The following is a 17,580-nucleotide window of genomic DNA, read 5'->3' as shown; positions in this document are numbered from 1 at the left end:
GAACCCGAAATTGCAATTGATGTAGCTGGTAAATCATTAAACTTTCTTGTAGATACGGGGGCGGCCAAATCAGTGATAAATTCGACAGTGGGCATGAGAACCACTGGTAAGACAATTCCAGCCATGGGAGTAACGGGAGTAGTCCAGCACTACCCTGTTAGCAAACCAGCCGAGATTACAATAGGGCCTTTACATACCAAGCATTCCTTTTTGCTGGCTGCATCGGCACCGACAAATCTCCTGGGAAGAGATTTATTGTGTAAAATGGGGTGCGTCATTTATTGTACTCCTGAAGGTGTATTCTTAGACATACCTGAGAATAACGCTCAGGAAGTACGAGACATGCTAGACTCCCCATCAAAATTAATGACACATACCGTTATGACAAATAGGACTCCATCCCAAGTGGAAGAAATTACATCCCAAATACCAGAGTCACTTTGGACTAAAGATGGACAGGACACTGGATTAATGGCAAACGTAGCTCCGGTAGTTGTACAAGTAAAAGATGGTAGGATAGCTCCAAAAATCCCACAATACCCTCTGAAGCCAGAGGTGGAGTTAGGAGTATATCCCGTAATAGAGCGCTTGCTACAACAGGGCATTCTGGTAAGAACATCCAGCACTGCCAATAGTTCCATCTTCCCTGTGAAAAAGAGTGGGGGGAGGGGTTACAGGCTAGTGCAGGATCTAAGGGGGATTAACAAAATAGTTGAGAGTCAGTTCCCCGTAGTGCCAAATCCAGCTGTCATCCTTATGCAGATCCCTCCCACTGCAAAATTTTTCACTGTTATTGACCTCTGCTCCGCTTTCTTCTCGGTACCTCTGCACCCTGACAGGCAATATTTGTTTGCATTTACATACAGAGGAGTCCAATACACATGGACTCGATTACCACAAGGTTTCATAGACAGTCTAAGTATATTTTCCCAGGCTTTGCATGATTGTTTACAGTCTTTCCAACCAGAGAGTGGATCAGTATTGATACAGTATGTGGATGATTTACTACTGTGTTCAGATTCATTGGAAGCGTCCCTGAAGGATACGAAACAGCTCCTGTTTCATCTTTCAGACACAGGACACAAGGTTTCCAAAGACAAGTTGCAATTATGCCAAACTAAAGTAAAATACCTAGGACACTGTCTAACACAAGGACTGAGACACCTGACCGCTGACAGAATCCAAGCAATTAGAGACATGACTCTGCCACAAACCCAGCAACAGATCAGAACATTTTTAGGAATGTGTGGGTATTGCCGTAACTGGATCCCAGGATTTTCCATTCTAGCATTACCTTTGCAGGAAATGGTCTCATCAAACAAACCTGATCAGATTTCGCATACAGATGAATCCGAGATGGCATTTGAGAGACTTAAACAGTGCCTAACGCAGGCGCCAGCATTAGGTATATATGTATCTACAAAGAGAAAAAGTATGACACTAGTTTGGGCGCACTCTTGTTTTTGTTTTCTTTTAAATTATGATCAAATGAAACATAATAATGACATCTTAAGCTTGTACTCTACACCTCCTTAGAAACCTCGAAACTAAATATATACTGCACGTATAACCATATATGAAAATAGTATCAGGAAGGAACACCAATGAATGTTTACAAGATAATGTGTGGAATGTTCAGATCCTTAATTATATCTAGATAATTGCATAATGGAGGGTGGCTACATCACAAGCAACCTCCGTCTGCCAAGGATCTGTACAAACTTGGTTTGTATTAATACAACCCTGGATAGGGTAGGATTAGTGAATGAGAGAGCCCACACACTATATGCTGATATCTGGTAGTTACCCACTGTCTTAGATTAGTAAATTTACTGGGAAAATAGTTGGAATCAGTAAAGTAGTGATACTGCTGTTGGCGTTATTGCCCTGGGTAGATCTTCCTACTTCACCGGGTATTCCCTAGTAGTCACCCGTCTAGGTACTGACCCAGCCCACCTCCGTTTAGCTTCCAAGATCGGACGAGATTGGGCGTGAACGGAGGGGTATGGTCGTAGAGAGAAATTGCCCTACATCGCCAATGAGAGTGCACCGAAGCGGAAGGATAGGTTCCTTCTCGGGAAGAGAATATTTATAAGAATGTATAGATAATGAAATGTGAATCTGCTGTCCGCGTTAGACTGGCGGGACGTGTCCCATAGTGGACCAGTCCGCCTGAATCGTGGATGAGAGTTCACGGAAGGAAGAAAAGTGAGAATGAAGAAAAAGAATTACACAGTTATATAAGACACCTATATGGACATTCTCAATTTCTTGCGGTCACCTGTCGGATTTCAATTGGATATGCGTCTTTGATAAGTAGTATCGTACTGATGATACAATAAAGAAAATAAGCATAAGGTGCCGAGAGATAAACACACTAAATATTCTCTTGTGACAGTGGAAAAGTAGGAATTTGTTTTGAACAGTGGTGGGCACACGGTATTTGCCTTGAAAAATGTGTATTTTTTATTTGAAAAGAGAAAATACCCACAAAAGTCTTGCAGATAAATAAATTGTTTAAATATACACACAGACTCGTTTATATATCAATACCTATGAAAGAGTATTGAAGGTGGTGTTACTGCCAGTTAGAAAAATCCTATGTTTTTGAAATAAGTCTGATTGTGTGCCTGCTGGAACAGCAGGAAGACAGATTTATTTGAAGATGCACTCCTTATCGGGGTGTTTGCAGGTAATGTTCCTGCTAACCAATAATATTTGAAACAAGAATGGTAGAGGAATACATGTAAGGTATCACATATTCAGATGTCAGACATAGGAGGTGCCCCTTGGAAGAGACACCTATTGTAAGGAATAGGATATCCACTGTTTAAATGTAAGATATGCAAAATTTGCCCTAAGCGAGATTAAGAGAATATTGGATATCACCCATTCCTGATGTCAGACATGAGAGGTGCCCCTTGGAAATGCAGAAAATTAAATTGTTTATAATACACACACAAACTTATTTGTATATGAACACCTATGAGAGAGTATTATAGGTGGTGTTCCTGCTTGTTTAGAAAAATCCTGTATTCTGAAAAGGGTCTAATTATGTGCCTGCTAAAATAGCAGGAAAGCAGATTGTTTTGCATATAAACACCTACAGTGGGGTATTGCAGGTAATGTTCCTGCTAACCAATAATAAATGAAACACAAATGGTTTGGAGAATAGATATTAAGTATCACATATTCACATGTGAGACATAGGAGGTGCCTCTTGGAAGACACACCTGTTGTAGGGAATAAGATATCTATTAATGCAATAACTGATTGGCAAAATTGCCCTGAACAAGATAAAGAGAATATTGGATATCACCCATTCCTGATGTCAGACATGTGAGGTGCCCCTTTGGAAAAACGCGTTTCACCCGGTAACGGGCTTGTTCACTTTCATTCTGAGCAGCAAAAGGAAGTCTGAAACCTGGGTATTTAATGGAGCCAGCAATTGGTATCTGACTGTGATTGGTCATGTGGACGGGAATAGTCTGAACTGGTGTTCCTGATTGGGAGTGAAACTATCAGTCATTGTTAAGCCAGAGTGGGGCGGAGGTTTTAATTGATGCTTCCGCCCTCACTGTAGGGCTGTGTTGCGACCAAAGAAAGTACTTATGTATATGAAAACCCCTTGTGTGGGCTGTGTATATATTAGGAAATGCCCGTAGGATTGATATTAGAGGGCCGCATCGGCGGTGTACAGCGGACGAGTTAGTGGGCGGAGGTCTTACCTTTACTTCCGCCCTACTGGGCTGAGGCGGGTTGTCATGGTTACTGAAGCTAGCGTGTGAGGACCGCGATCGGCGGTGTAGTGATGCTAGAGGAGTGTGTGGGCGGAAGCCGTTACATACACTTCCGCCCGTTGTAGGTTCTGGCTGGTTGCTATGGAGACTGTGTTCAGTTACTACGGTAACTAAACGTACGCTATGTTCCGCTGTGAGTGGAAAAGGTCTGATGGGCTTATATTGTTACTTTTGAGCATAGTGACTATCTTAGAGTGTGTTAGTAAATAAACATAAATATACAAAATGAAACCTAAAGAGACAGAAGAAAACAAAAACAAAAAAACAAACAAAAAAAAAAAATATAAAAAAATATATGTAAAAAACGGCAACCCAAAAACAAAGATGAGTCCACAGTTAGGTTCATTGGAACCTTCTGTCCTGAATGGAGGCTCTTAAAACAGGCAATTGAAAAACATCTGCCTATTCTACAATTAGATACGGATTTATCACCATATGTTGATTCCAAAATTAACATGAGCTGGCGAAGGTCCAGTAATCTCAAGGATCACTTAGTCAGGAGTCACTTTGTCCGTGAAACAACAAGACAAAGCCAAATAACGGACTACATGATAAGTGGAACACCAGCAAACACTAGGGTGACAGGCTCCTTTCCCTGTGGCAAATGTAAAATATGCCCTCATATTCTAAAAACAAACTCAGTAGTGGATAGATATGGAAAGAACATAATGATCAGACAGTTTTTCAATTGTGATACACAAGCACTAATTTATTGTATTACGTGCAGCTGCGACACGAAGTACATAGGCATGACAACACGTAAACTCAAGGAAAGAGCCTTGGAACATCTGGGCACTTGTCGTAATGCCGCCACGGATCTCACGAGGATGAAGCAGCTAACAACTGTTGCAAGACACTTCCATACCTTCCATAAGGATCACCAGAACGATTTTAAGATTTTTGGCTTGGAACAAATTCACCTGGGAATTAGAGGCGGAGATATTACGAAAGAACTCTTGAAAAAAGAGAGTGAATGGACCTTTAGGCTTAATGGTCTGCGACCCAATGGCCTCAATGAGAATATCAATTACAGTGTTTTCTTGTGAGATCCCACCTGCATAGCACTCCCAGAATCTAATTTTAGGCCCCATCCTCATCATCCCATCACTTACCCCTCCCATCCACACCGCACACTTTCGTCATGTCACTCATCAATTGCAATTAACACACACCCTTATGGTACATCACTCGCACATATAGGGTCCACCATGTACACCCACACACTTCCTATAACCACACCACTTTTCCCCCCCTCCCCCCCCCCCCCCTCCCCCGCCCCACGCGCAAACAACAATACGCATACAATCATGCTTCACCATTAATATCAGGTCCTGTTAACGCCAACCCAGACGAGAATTTACACTCCTACACCTTTATCTTCCTACACACCACACTTCCAATTCCATCCACTTTCCCAATCCCGCACACCCATTTCTCCTTGCTAACCCAGCTTTACATTCCTCATGTACACACACATCAATATATATATATATATATATATATATATATAGCTATATATATGGACATAGATATATAGTAACTAGGTGCTTCATCGCGCCCTACGGGCGCTCTTCACACCGTCGCAAGGGGCTACGCCCCCTTAACCCTTGCATGCCTTTCTGGGGTTCAATATTTGTATTATATGGAGTATTACCTGCATTCCTTCGTTAGTGGTTAAATATTGCACAATGAAAGGGCGTGCGATGGTGAAGGAGGCGCAGCCCCTTGTGACGGCGTGAACAGCACCTGCAGGGCACAATGTACAGAATGTAGCAGGTGCGGGGGGGGACTGTGGATGTGGGAGGGTGTCTGTAGATGCTGCGGGTAGAGGGGGGGTGGAAGCGGGTGGGCCCGGATGGGGAAGGGTCGGGAGATGCTGCGGGTGGGGGAGGGGCAGAGGAGCGGGGGCTGCAGATGGGGGATGGGGTCCGGAGGCACTGCCGGTGGGGGAAGGGCAGGGGTGCCAAGGGTGGGAGAGGGGCAGGTACGGGGATGTTGCGGATGGGTGAAGGGATCTGGAGGTGCTGTGGGATGGGAAGGGGCGGGGGTGCGGGGGTGGGGTAGGGGGTCCGGAGGAGCCGTGAGTAGGGCAGGGCAGGTATGGGTGGTGCGGCGGATGGGGAAGGGGGTCCGGAGGTGCTGCAGGTGGTGGAGGGGCAGGTGGAGAAGGGGTGGGTGATGGGGGCACCGCGGATGGAGGAGGGTGTCTGCAGATGCTGCGGGTGGAGGGGGGGCAGGTGTGGGGGGAGACATATATGGGGGGTGGATGGTGGAGGGGGTCTGGAGGTGCTGTGGGTGGTGGAGGGGCGGAGGAGTGGAAGCCGCGGGTGGTGTAGGGGGTCTGGGGGCACAGCGTGTGGGGGAGGGGTGGGGTGCCGCATGTGGTAGAGGGGAAGGTGCGGAGGTGTGGTGCATTGGGGAGGGGTCTGGAGGCGCTACGGGTACTGTACCTGCCAAAAAGGTAGTTGGAGGGTATGCAGTAACAGGGCCAGGACAGGGGTGACAGGGTCAGGACAGGGGTGACGGGGCCAGGACAGGGGTGACAGGGTCAGAATATGGGTGACAGGGTCAGAACAGGGGTGACAGGGCCAGGACAGGGGTGACGGGGCCAGAACAGGGGCAACGGGGCCAGGACAGAAATTACAGGGACAGGATAGGGGTGACATGGCCATGGTAGGGGCGGCAGGACCAGGACAGGGGTGACAGGGACAATATAGGGTTGACAGGGCAAGCACAGGGGTGACAGGGCCTGGATAGGGGTGACAGGGCCAGGATAAGGGTGACAGAGCCAGGATAACGGTGACAGGGACATGACAGAACACAGGGCATGGGAGAGATTGGTATTAGGGACAGAACAGTGGTGACAGATAGATGTGTCTTACCGGAGTCACTGCTGCTGGCTGCTGCTGTTACACTCCAACCTGTTGGGATCTGCTGCTGGTGGAGACTTGGCATGGCTGACTCTCTCAGGCTGGAGTCCTGCTTCCTCTGCCCGTCTGCATCCATCCCCACCTCCTAAGTCACACACCGCAGACCTCGCGCAGCTGACGGGCACTGTGGTAAGGGGAGACTGGGAGTGACTGGTTAGCCCCCAGGAGACGCTGTGGCTGGAGGGAGGAGGGGGTCGGAGCCTGCAAGCAGTGCGGACTTCTGTAGCGCTGCCCGCCAGTTAAAGTGTGTGAAGGAGCTGGGCGCACCTCACTGCGGGCGGCAGCACTGCAGCTAGCGGTGGGGTTGCCAGGGCTGGAGATAACAGAGGCAGTATGGAACCTGCACAGCGGCAGGTGCCCCACAAAACAGCAGCTAAGAAGCGTGGAGTGTGGCAGAAAGTGACGCTCCTCCGCGCCAGAGAGACCCTGCTGAGTATGCTGATGTGGGGGGTCAAGCACACAGTGAGCCGGTGCCCGTCTGTCTGTACGGCATACCCCCTAACACACCCCCACACCTCCCAACCGTCCCGATTGTCGCGGGACAGTCCCATTTTTTAGGGGCTGTCCCACCCGCGGGCCACGGTGTCCCGCGGTGGTGGTGGTGTTGGGGGGAAGGGCAGTTGGGAAGCTCCTGTACTCGCAGTTTTGCTTAGCAGAGCAGCTGTGAATTTAGTGGAGACAGAGGGAGAGGGGGCATCAGGGAATACGGATTATGGGGGGGTTCCGTAAGCAGAGCCGGATTAAGGGGGGGGCAGGGGGTACGTACCATGGGCCCCACAGTTTTAGGGGGCCCCCCAGCTGGAGTAGCTCTGTCCCAGCTCTGAAGCTCCCCGTCCTGCCAGTAACAGCATTGTGCTACAGTCAGCAGACGCTGCTGTGTGTCGGCAGGTCTGTGGTGTTGCAGGGACGCTGCTGCGTGTCGGCAGGTCTGTGGTGTTGCAGGGAGGCTGCTGCGTGTTGGCAGGTCTGTGGTGTTGCAGGGAGGCTGCTGTGTCGGCAGGTCTGTGGTGTTGCAGGGAGGCTGCTGCGTGTCGGCAGGTCTGTGGTGTTGCAGGGACGCTACTGCGTGTCGGCAGGTCTGTGGTGTTGCAGGGAGGCTGCTGCGTGTCGGCAGGTCTGTGGTGTTGCAGGGAGACTGCTGCGTGTCGGCAGGTCTGTGGTGTTGCAGGGACGCTACTGCGTGTCGGCAGGTCTGTGGTGTTGCAGGGAGGCTGCTGCGTGTCGGTAGGTCTGTGGTGTTGCAGGGAGGCTGCTGCGCGTCGGCAGGTCTGTGGTGTTGGAGGCTGCTGCGTGTCGGCAGGTCTGTGGTGTTGCAGGGAGGCTGCTGCGTGTAGGCAGGTCTGTGGTGTTGCAGGGAGGCTGCTGTGTGTCGGCAGGTCTGTGGTGTTGCAGGGAGGCTGCTGCGTGTCGGCAGGTCTGTGGTGTTGCAGGGACGCTACTGCGTGTCGGCAGGTCTGTGGTGTTGCAGGGAGGCTGCTGCGTGTCGGTAGGTCTGTGGTGTTGCAGGGAGGCTGCTGCGTGTCGGCAGGTCTGTGGTGTTGCAGGGAGGCTGCTGCGTGTCGGCAGGTCTGTGGTGTTGCAGGGAGGCTGCTGCGTGTCGGCAGGTCTGTGGTGTTGCAGGGAGGCTGCTGCGTGTCGGCAGGTCTGTGGTGTTGCAGGGAGGCTGCTGCGTGTAGGCAGGTCTGTGGTGTTGCAGGGAGGCTGCTGCGTGTCGGCAGGTCTGTGGTGTTGCAGGGAGGCTGCTGCGTGTAGGCAGGTCTGTGGTGTTGCAGGGAGGCTGCTACGTGTTGGCAGGTCTGTGGTGGTGCAGGGAGGCAGCAGTCTCCCTGCTTTCTTCTGCCTGTGCAGGTGTGTAGGGGAAGTGACCACCTCCTCTGGATTTACCTCTAGCTGAGGGGACAAAATCCCATAAAAAAAAATATTACTGGAATTTGCATAAGGGGGCGTGGCTTCGCGGTGCGATTAGGCCACGCCCCCAATCCCACAGCAGGCACAGCAATGAGATAGGGCCCCTTGTCTTAAGTGCCCTGGGCCCCCCAGACTCATAACCTGCCCCTGGGGGCATGCCAGCAGCTCACAGAGCGCTGGGCATGGCCCCTCACTGACGAAAACGGGTGCCCTCCCGTTAAGCCACGCCCCTTTTGTTGGTCACGCCCCCTTTTCGCTGTGTGGTGTGTTTTGTGTGTATGTGTGTGTGTGTGTGTGTGTGTGTGTGTGTGTGTCCCTCCTGTCTGCAGAAAGCCGGGAGGAATCACCTCTGCCTGTGACATGGCCATACCATCTGCTTCTGCTGCTGGTCTCCTATAGATTTGCCCAGATCTGTGACTCATTTCAATAACTCCACCCACCACTGTAACTCCGCCCAGCGTTACAGCACAGAGTCACAGATTAAGGCAAATATATAGGAGACAATTCATCACATTTTAACTCTCACAATATATATACCACCCAGCATTCCCCTTCCTCTTAATCCAATCTTTCCCAATCCACACAATAAACACAAACATATCCAGTCCAGCAAGCACGATACACTCCCACCCCCTTTTTTCAACCCAACCCCCCCCTCTTTTCCTCCCCCCCTCCCAGGTTTATCCAATATGTTATATTTTTTACATATATTTTTTTATATTTTTTTTGTTTTTGTTTTTGTTTTCTTCTGTCTCTTTAGGTTTCATTTTGTATATTTATGTTTATTTACTAACACACTCTAAGATAGTCACTATGCTCAAAAGTAACAATATAAGCCCATCAGACCTTTTCCACTCACAGCGGAACATAGCGTACGTTTAGTTACCGTAGTAACTGAACACAGTCTCCATAGCAACCAGCCAGAACCTACAACGGGCGGAAGTGTATGTAACGGCTTCCGCCCACACACTCCTCTAGCGTCACTACACCGCCGATCGCGGTCCTCACACGCTAGCTTCAGTAACCATGACAACCCGCCTCAGCCCAGTAGGGCGGAAGTAAAGGTAATGACCTCCGCCCACTAACTCGTCCGCTGTACACCGCCGATGCGGCCCTCTAATATCAATCCTACGGGCATTTCCTAATATATACACAGCCCACACAAGGGGTTTTCATATACATAAGTACTTTCTTTGGTCGCAACACAGCCCTACAGTGAGGGCGGAAGCATCAATTAAAACTTCCGCCCCACTCTGGCTTAACAATGACTGATAGTTTCACTCCCAATCAGGAACACCAGTTCAGACTATTCCCGCCCACATGACCAATCACAGTCAGATACCAATTGCTGGCTCCATTAAATACCCAGGTTTCAGACTTCCTTTTGCTGCTCAGAATGAAAGTGAACAAGCCCGTTACCGGGTGAAACGCGTTTTTCCAAAGGGGCACCTCACATGTCTGACATCAGGAATGGGTGATATCCAATATTCTCTTTATCTTGTTCAGGGCAATTTTGCCAATCAGTTATTGCATTAATAGATATCTTATTCCCTACAACAGGTGTGTCTTCCAAGAGGCACCTCCTATGTCTCACATGTGAATATGTGATACTTAATATCTATTCTCCAAACCATTTGTGTTTAATTTATTATTGGTTAGCAAGAACATTACCTGCAATACCCCACTGTAGGTGTTTATATGCAAAACAATCTGCTTTCCTGCTGTTTTAGCAGGCACATAATTAGACCCTTTTCAGAATACAGGATTTTTCTAAACAAGCAGGAACACCACCTATAATACTCTCTCATAGGTGTTCATATACAAATAAGTTTGTGTGTGTATTATAAACAATTTAATTTTCTGCATTTCCAAGGGGCACCTCTCATGTCTGACATCAGGAATGGGTGATATCCAATATTCTCTTAATCTCGCTTAGGGCAAATTTTGCATATCTTACATTTAAACAGTGGATATCCTATTCCTTACAATAGGTGTCTCTTCCAAGGGGCACCTCCTATGTCTGACATCTGAATATGTGATACCTTACATGTATTCCTCTACCATTCTTGTTTCAAATATTATTGGTTAGCAGGAACATTACCTGCAAACACCCCGATAAGGAGTGCATCTTCAAATAAATCTGTCTTCCTGCTGTTCCAGCAGGCACACAATCAGACTTATTTCAAAAACATAGGATTTTTCTAACTGGCAGTAACACCACCTTCAATACTCTTTCATAGGTATTGATATATAAACGAGTCTGTGTGTATATTTAAACAATTTATTTATCTGCAAGACTTTTGTGGGTATTTTCTCTTTTCAAATAAAAAATACACATCTTTCAAGGCAAATACCGTGTGCCCACCACTGTTCAAAACAAATTCCTACTTTTCCACTGTCACAAGAGAATATTTAGTGTGTTTATCTCTCGGCACCTTATGCTTATTTTCTTTATTGTATCATCAGTACGATACTACTTATCAAAGACGCATATCCAATTGAAATCCGACAGGTGACCGCAAGAAATTGAGAATGTCCATATAGGTGTCTTATATAACTGTGTAATTCTTTTTCTTCATTCTCACTTTTCTTCCTTCCGTGAACTCTCATCCACGATTCAGGCGGACTGGTCCACTATGGGACACGTCCCGCCAGTCTAACGCGGACAGCAGATTCACATCTCATTATCTATACATTCTTATAAATATTCTCTTCCCGAGAAGGAACCCATCCTTCCGCTTCGGTGCACTCTCATTGGCGATGTAGGGCAATTTCTCTCTACGACCATACCCCTCCGTTCACGCCCAATCTCGTCCGATCTTGGAAGCTAAACGGAGGTGGGCTGGGTCAGTACCTAGACGGGTGACTACTAGGGAATACCCGGTGAAGTAGGAAGATCTACCCAGGGCAATAACGCCAACAGCAGTATCACTACTTTACTGATTCCAACTATTTTCCCAGTAAATTTACTAATCTAAGACAGTGGGTAACTACCAGATATCAGCATATAGTGTGTGGGCTCTCTCATTCACTAATCCTACCCTATCCAGGGTTGTATTAATACAAACCAAGTTTGTACAGATCCTTGGCAGACGGAGGTTGCTTGTGATGTAGCCACCCTCCATTATGCAATTATCTAGATATAATTAAGGATCTGAACATTCCACACATTATCTTGTAAACATTCATTGGTGTTCCTTCCTGATACTATTTTCATATATGGTTATACGTGCAGTATATATTTAGTTTCGAGGTTTCTAAGGAGGTGTAGAGTACAAGCTAAAGATGTCATTATTATGTTTCATTTGATCATAATTTAAAAGAAAACAAAAACAAGAGTGCGCCCAAACTAGTGTCATACTTTTTCTCTTTGTAGATACATATGTACTTCGTTTTTATGACCCTGGGCGCACCGCCATACGGACAGATAGGGATTTCCAATATATGATCGTCCATTTCTGGCTTCTATATAACTTTTTGTATTTTTGAATCTATTTCGGTGCAAGATCAACAACCTGTGTTTTTTCATGCCAGCATTAGGTATGCCAGACTATGGGAAACCCTTTGAGCTGTACGGAACAGAAAGTGCTGGTTGCGCGGCAGGCGTCCTAACCCAAAAGCACGGTGATGCCAGCAGGCCGGTAGCATACTACAGCGCTCAGCTAGATACGGTAGCGCGATCCCTCCCCACATGTTTGCGAAGCGTTGCTGCGATAGCATTGCTAGTAACGAAAAGCGAAGACGTAGTACTAGGTCACAACCTCACAATCCATACACCGCATGCAGTGTCAGCCTTGCTAAATTCTGCCCAAACCAGGCACGTCTCATCAGCGCGGTTTACAAGATGGGAATTGGCACTAATGGCCCCCGTAAACATCACCATAAGGAGATGCAGTGCATTAAATCCTGCAACATATCTCCCAGGTGTGCCTGCACAGGCACAAAGGGTGGAGGATGAGAGTGATGGGGAAGGAGGATTTAATACAAAAGATGACATGCATGATTGTATGGAATATTTGACCCAAAATTTCACGGCAAGGCCTGACATCAGTGACAACCCACTGGAAGATGTAGATCTTACTTTCTACACTGACGGTAGGTGTCACAGACAGTCGGACTCGGGAGACTTGTGTACTGGATACGCAGTCGTAGATGACCAAGGCACCATAGAAGCAGAACCGCTAGGCCCACCTCACTCAGCACAGGTTGCTGAACTGGTGGCCCTAACCAGAGCATGTGAATTGGCTAAGGGCAAGTCAGCCAATATCTACACCGATTCTAGATACGCCTTCGGGGTAGTCCATGATTTCGGAGCCCTATGGCGCCTCAGAAATTTCATGACGGCAGCTGGTACACCGATAGCGCATGCAGCTCACATCAAAAGGCTTCTAACAGCGATACAGGAACCCGACAGAGTGGCTGTTATCAAGTGTAAAGCACACACATATAGCCAGGACCCAGTATCACTTGGTAACAGCCGAGCAGACGAAGCTGCTAAGCTAGCAGCTGGTACCCCCAGACAGACAGACACCACACAACTGATGGTATTTAATACCATCAACACACAGAAGTTGTGTGAAATGCAAAATTTGTGTTCCACACAGGAAAAGGCAGTCTGGAAGGCAAAAGGATATGGCCAGGAGTCCTCAGGACTCTGGACAGATGGACAGGGTAAACCAGTGGCCCCCAGAGCATATCTTCCATGTTTAGCCGAGGCAGCACACGGGCTGACTCATCTGGGCAAGGAGGGAATGTGCAAGTTGGTAAGAGCATATTCGTGCGCCCCAGGATTTTCATCCCATGCAGGTAAGAGAGCAATGTCATGCCTTACCTGTTTGAGGAAGAATATCGGAAAGGCAATACCAACAGAACCATCTCATATCCCACCTACAGGCGGCCCTTTTCAGGTAATACAGATTGACTTTATACAATTACCCCCTTGTCGAAATTTGAAATATGTACTTGTTTGTATAGATGTGTTCTCAAATTGGGTCGAAGCATTTCCTGCGGCCACAAATACCGCTATGTTTACTGCTAAGAAAATTGTGCAGGAATTTGTATGTAGATATGGTATCCCTAGAATAATTGAAAGTGATAGGGGTACCCATTTTACAGGTGATGTCTTTCAAGGAATGTGTAAGTTGATGGGAATTGATAGTAAGCTGCACACTCCATACCGCCCCCAGGCGAGTGCGAAGGTGGAAAGAGTGAACAGCACTATTAAAAATAAACTGAGCAAAGTTATGGCAGAAACAGGATTGACATGGCCAGAAGCTTTACCCATTGTACTATACAGCATCAGAACCACTCCCAGGTCCCCTCTTAATCTGTCCCCCTTTGAAATCTTGTTTGGTCGACAACCGCATGTTATGATTAACCCTCAGGATGATTTGAAGTGTAACAATGAAGTGACTGTAAAATACCTGGTTAACATGAGTAAACAGCTAAGGAATCAAAATGATAATTTGAAATTGGTGATTCCTGATTTACCAGATAGTAATTGTCATGACATTGAACCTGGGGATTATGTAATGATACAGAATTTTCTACGCTCAGGTTGCCTTATTGACAGATGGGAAGGACCATACCAAGTCTTATTGACTAGCACTACAGCATTGAAGGTTGCCGAGAGAGAGACTTGGGTTCATTCGTCCCATTGTAAGAAGGTTGCTGATCCAGAGAGGTCCCGTGATAAAGAACAGACGGTTGAGGAAGTTGTATCACTGGAGTGTCTGTTTCAGGAGGACTGAGGCGGCACCTGAGCATTGAAAATCATAAGATCGAAAGCAGTTGTCGATTCCCTGTTCCCTTTTATTGTTTTTCTCCACTTCCCATCCCCTCTCCCTCAAATTATTTCTTTCCCCCTTCTCATTCTTCTCCGTTTCCTCCTAAAAGATGGACTTGCCCCAAGAGACTGTGATCCGGATTTTCCTGTTGGCCATGATGTTGACCAGAGCAGTCTGTTCCGGCGAGAGTACCATGGAGGTCGAGAGAGGTTCTGGAATGGGTTCTGATGACAAAGATGGAGGTGTAGTTTTCCAAGAACAACTTAATCAACAAGTAAAGGCGAGTATCAGAAAACGATCCGATAGCATTGACAATAGAAGGAATTGTGAAGGATTGTTAGCTGAAGAAAACTGTATCTGTAGGCTCTGTGACAATGTAGTTGAGGATGGGTGCATCAAGAAATGCCAATCCAGTTTTAATATCCACATGGACCGGCATCCATTGAGTGACTATCACTCCTTAGTGGGTAATGTGTTAAATCAGACAGATTGTTGGGTATGCTCTCAAGTACCTCAAGGTCATAGCAAATCAGGATTAGTACCATTCCCTTTAACGGTAGGGGAGGTACTTGAGCTAAAGGGTGGGAGACCGGTGGACAGGAGGTTTAATATCTCCAGCCCTCCTAGTGTGAAGCTCCACCAATATCATGTGGATAGGTCCCTAATATGTTTTAACATTTCCAATCCCCGAAAGCCGGGAAATTGGGAAGTGTCATGGAGTAACCAAACCATGACCTTTTTCATATAGAGCAGATAGAATGCCTACAGATACAGAGCTTATACGCCACATAGCCAGTAGAGAAAAATCTTTCCGATATAGGTATACCCTAGGAAATAGGATCATGAGAGTTGGAGAGGTATCACCAGGATACTGTGCACATATCATACAAACAGATACGTGTACTAGACAGATGGGAGAATTAGGGTTAGGAGGTTTCACATGGAAGATGTGTAATATGGTTATGTCCTACTCCGTCCCATATGTTCTCCCCGATGATGCATATTTCATATGCGGGAGGAAGGCGTATAAGTGGCTTGCCCCAAACTCTGAAGGATTGTGTTATATTGGAAAAGTACTGCCTGAGGTAATGACTGTATCGCATACCAAAATGAAAGATATTCACCGTGGTGCCCAAGCTCCTTATACTCACACTCATTACGAGCACGTCGTTAAAAGGCAACTGACAGAAAGGACAGAGCATCCGGCCTCTGATCTGATCCATGAATCCACCGGGATTCAGGTTCTACTTGCGTTAGATTTCACTCGCACCGCTAGAGGAGTGCTGAACTATAGATATATATCTGCGCTTGCAAATTTATTAGACAATATCACTGAAATGTATGACGACACTTTTAGGTATACTGGAAGGGAGCTCCAAGCTTATAAAACAGAACTGGTTCAGCATAGGATGGTTCTTAATTATCTCACGGCAGTGACAGGTGGATATTGTGTCACACTGGCAACGCAGTACGGCGTGAAATGCTGCACTTATATTACGAATAGCACCGAGGACTCGGTCGAGGTCATAGACCAAAAGATGGACGACATTCTCCAATTAAAGTGGGAATTTCACAGGAGACACAATCTCACCCTTGCTGCTGTGGGTAATGAGCTGACTGGTTGGGTGTCATGGTTGAACCCGCGAAATTGGTTCTCTGGTTTAGGAGAATGGGCTCAAGGAGTCATAATGGATGTAGGGAAGTTTCTTCTATGTATCTTAGGTGTTGTCATATCGATTGGCTTGATATTTAGATGCGGTCAGGCTTTAACGAAGTGCAAACGTAGTACCAGGGTAATGAGTCTAAGGAGTGAGGAAATTGTAATTCCAATGGATTTGATTTATGACCCAACGATAGAGACAATGATGTGATGAAAAAGTGATTCTACGGTCCGTTTCTTTCACCCGTTTCTCCTTTGTTTTCACCAAGGTAAAAAGACCCGCTTGGAAGAGGAATTTGATGACCTTGTATACAGACAACAGATGTATTAAAGAAGAAGTTTGACAACCTTGTACACAAACAACAGATGGACTATGCCATAGACCCCCAGTTTCCCTAGAAATTTTAAATTTACGCTAGCCCAACTTTTTTTGTAAGTCTATGGACATTGACAAGGCTTTTTGCATACCGTTAATAGCAAAAGCCCAAAGGAGACTTCAGACAAGACTTCAGACAAGACTTAAACCAACAAATGCATATTAACCTCACATAGAATACCACTGCATTTACCATAATTGTTTCTTATCTTCATCTCTACAACCTTCAGGTAATGACACACATAGTCGATAGGGAATACAGGCACAGATATCAGCAATCACATATCCCCCCATTCATGTATCATCAACTAAAATGTGCTCCCCCATTTTGTTGCAACTAAAAGCCGAAAAGAGCTCGGTAAAGTTTGACAGCCCATCCACAGACCCTTAATACGGGATAAGAAGGAATTCAAATGTATACTTCGCAATACCTCGAAGCTTGATTTACAACACGTACGGCACAATGATACGTGACCCCCCCCAAACATGGATTCATACACACATGCTTCTGCTATCTCACTAGGTCATACCCTTTTCACACCTTCTTCCCTCCTCCCCTACCCGACCATGGAAATGTATTTACACATGACATATATTTTTCTCTTTTTGAAATGTTTTAGGAAGTGGCAGTTATTGGTGACTGCCAAAGGGTGGACTGTCAAAGTCAGAAAAATATCATGATGCACACTGCCATATTTGCACATCATATGTGTCCCCCCTGTGCATGCATACGCTGTCCCGTGCGTGCGCATACTCGCTGTTATGTGCACCCGCAGGCGCACGGTATGCGCATTTACGGTAGAGTTTATGTGCGCCTAGCGTGCGACTCAATCGTTACATATTTTTACCATATAATGTATTTTGTAGATTATGGTCCCTTTGATAGAATCTGAAAGTTTAGTTAATGTAGCATGTTCATAAACAAAGAGATCCCTCTTTGTTTGATACGAAGGGTCAGACAAGGGTTATACAGTGGTGTTTAGTATCCATCGGAAGAGTATTTAATTAGCAATATTCCGGTGTTGGTTTGAAGCGGATTAATCACTCGTGCGAATAGTTATGGACATAAGAAGTTTATGTACTTTTACTATTATTTGCACTCACTTATCCATGCGGCGGG

General features: G+C 46.5%; 1 protein-coding gene, 1 long non-coding RNA gene and 2 pseudogenes across 3 annotated transcripts in view; 2 read left to right on the top strand and 2 right to left on the bottom strand.

The window, feature by feature from the left end:
• The window catches only part of LOC134945726 (uncharacterized), an 889,695-nt gene that overhangs the window by 12,484 nt on the left and 859,631 nt on the right, over positions 1-17,580 (bottom strand). The window lies entirely within an intron of this gene.
• Positions 1-17,580, top strand: part of LOC134945724 (interferon-induced very large GTPase 1-like) — an 83,224-nt gene that overhangs the window by 16,383 nt on the left and 49,261 nt on the right. The gene's annotated exons all lie outside the window — the stretch shown is intronic.
• On the bottom strand, positions 1,899-2,017 carry LOC134946140 (5S ribosomal RNA; annotated as a pseudogene).
• Positions 11,415-11,533, top strand: LOC134946139 (5S ribosomal RNA; annotated as a pseudogene).

The sequence above is a fragment of the Pseudophryne corroboree genome, chromosome 7 (genome assembly GCF_028390025.1).
Source record: "Pseudophryne corroboree isolate aPseCor3 chromosome 7, aPseCor3.hap2, whole genome shotgun sequence".
Taxonomy (NCBI): domain Eukaryota; kingdom Metazoa; phylum Chordata; class Amphibia; order Anura; family Myobatrachidae; genus Pseudophryne; species Pseudophryne corroboree.
This window is presented reverse-complemented; position numbering and strand designations above follow the sequence as displayed.